Source organism: Arachis duranensis, chromosome 3 (assembly GCF_000817695.3).
Source record: "Arachis duranensis cultivar V14167 chromosome 3, aradu.V14167.gnm2.J7QH, whole genome shotgun sequence".
Lineage (NCBI taxonomy): Eukaryota > Viridiplantae > Streptophyta > Magnoliopsida > Fabales > Fabaceae > Arachis > Arachis duranensis.
This window is the reverse complement of record NC_029774.3, coordinates 50,791,303-50,794,168: the sequence shown is the minus strand read 5'-3', so window position 1 is coordinate 50,794,168 and position 2,866 is coordinate 50,791,303.

Here is a 2,866-nt window from a genome sequence, read left to right as displayed (position 1 = left end):
CAACTAAGGCTAAGCACGGTTAAAAACGATAAGACCCAAACAAAGTTACTCTAGAATGGCAACCCCCCTAACACACCTACTTAGGACCTAAGATCAACCATCATGCAAGATAAACATACGGCATGCACAAAAAGAAAATAATAGCAGAAGCAAAAGAATAATAAGAAGACAAAAGAAATTACCTGCACTGATAGCAAAAATTCGAAAGGAAAGCAACAACAATGCCCCGGAACTAATGAGGGAGAAGAAGATGGAGGTTGGCAGAATCGGAAGCGGAGAAGATAATCGTCAAATGGATCCCAAAGGCATTGCAGAACAGTTTTAAAACCACCACCAAAAGGAGCGCAAAAGTCGAGGGGCATATTAGTCTTTGTATAAAGGGTTTTAAACCCATTATGAGCATTTAATGCTCCGCGCGGAAAACGAGGCGGTAACTAATTGCCCCAGCAACAAACAGGCACGCGCGCAAGAGGCACGTCCCCTCCACAGACAGCTGAATTGGCGACAACGCATAAGGTCAGGAATGTCGTGTCACCAACAGCCCACACGACTGTTGCTCACGCGTCGGGGGCATTGTTACAGCCTGGCCCAAGAAAGAACTTGGGCCTACCCGACCCAATCACCACCCAACCTCAACGGTCTGATGGCGCATCCATATCCGACCCGCGCATCCTTCCGGGCAGCTGGCCACCACAGCTGTACAAGAAAGCTTCGAAGAAGGTGGGTTCTGCCCTCCTGGGACCCACACCTGACATGGTATATAAGGGAAGGGTCCTACCCTCCCCCAAGGTACGTCACACATTCCACCTAACCCATTCCTCACCTGCACACTAGCTGACTAGAGCGTCGGAGTGTCTTTGCAGGTGACACCCCCTCCTTCCATAACGAGAGCTCGGCTACCCGGTAGAGCAGATCCAAGCACGATCGTGATCGAAGCGTTCCTAGTTCCACATATTCCACCTGGACCGTCCGGTAACCGCACAACCGAACATAAATTAAAATAATAGTATATATTGTAATAAATACTTTAAAATACACTTTTAAATTTTTTATAATTATTCTTATACAAATATAATATAAAACACATAAAATTAAAAATTTTAAATTTGTAATATTAAATCTTTAATTGAACATTGAATAATATCAAATAATCAAATTAACTCTAATCGAAATAATTAATTACTAAAATTAGAAACAATAAAATTTAAAAAGCAAAAAAAATTAAATCAAGAGAAGCAAAGGCTAAAAAAAAGGGGCAAAAGACATACAAAAAATAAAGGATACAGAAGAAAAAAAAAAGGACAAAGTCCCAACAATAGGAGAACGAAGACAGGGGTGTAGCAGGCAGCGGTGGTAAGTGATGAGCAGATAATTTATACGCTTTTTGGCATTATTTTAGGTAGTTTTTAGTAGAATCTAGCTACTTTTAGGGATATTTTTATTAGTTTTTATGCAAAATTCACATTTCTGGACTTTACTATGAGTTTGTGTGTTTTTTCTGTGATTTCAAGCATTTTCTGGCTGAAATTGAGGGACCTGAGCAAAAATCTGATAGAAGGCTGACAAAGGACTGCTGATGCTGTTGGATTCTGACCTCTCTGCACTCGAAATGGAATTTATGGAGTTACAGAACTCCAAATGGCGCACTCTCAACCGCGTTGAAAAGTAGACATTCAGGGCTTTCCAGCAATATATAATAGTCCATACTTTATTTGAGTTTAGACGACGCAAACTGGCGTTCAACGCCAGTTCTATGCTGCATTCTGGAGTAAAACGCTAGAAAAACGTCACAAACCAGAGTTAAATGCCAAACAGACGTTACAACTTGGCGTTTAACCCCAAGAGAAGTCTTTACACGTGTAAAGCTAAAGCTCAGCCCAAGCACACACCAAAGTGGGCCCCAGAATTGGATTTCTGCACTAAAACTTATTTCTGTAAACCCTAGTAACTAGTCTAGTATAAATAGGACATTTTACTATTGTATTAGACATCTTTGGTCTCAGTTTTATTCTATTGTTCATCTTAGGAGACTATTGATCACATTTTGGGGGCTGGCCATTCGGCCATGCCTGGACCTCTATCACTTATGTATTTTCAACAGTGGAGTTTCTACACACCATAGATTAAGGTGTGGAGCTCTGCTGTACCTCGAGTATTAATGCAATTACTACTATTTTCTATTCAATTCAGCTTATTCTTATTCTAAGATATTCGCTGCACTTCAACATGATGAATGTGATGATCCGTGACACTCATCATCATTCTCACCTAAGAACACGTAACTGACAACCACTTCCGTTCTACATTAGATCAAGCGTGTATCTCTTGGATTCCTTAATCAGAATCTTCATGGTATAAGCTAGAATTATTGGCAGCCATTCTTGAGAATCCGAAAAGTCTAAACCTTGTATGTGGTATTCCGAGTAGGATTCAGGGATTGAATGACTGTGACGAGCTTCAAACTCGCGATTATTGGGCGTAGTGACAAACGCAAAAGAATCACTGGATTCTATTCCGACATGATCGAGAACTGACAGATGATTAGCCGTGCTGTGACAGAGCATTTGGACCATTTTCACTGAGAGGATGGGAAGTAGCCATTGACAACAGTGATGCCCTACATACAACTTGCCATGGAAAGGAGTAAGAATGATTGGATGAAAGTAGTAGGAAAGCAGAGATTCAGAAGGAACACAGCATCTTCATGCACTTATCTAAAATTCCCACCAATGAATTACATAAGTATCTCTATCTCTATTTTATGCCTTATTTATCCTTATTTTCGAAAACCATTATTACCATTTGAATCCGCCTAACTGAGATTTACAAGATGACCATAGCTTGCTTCATACCAATAATCTCCGTG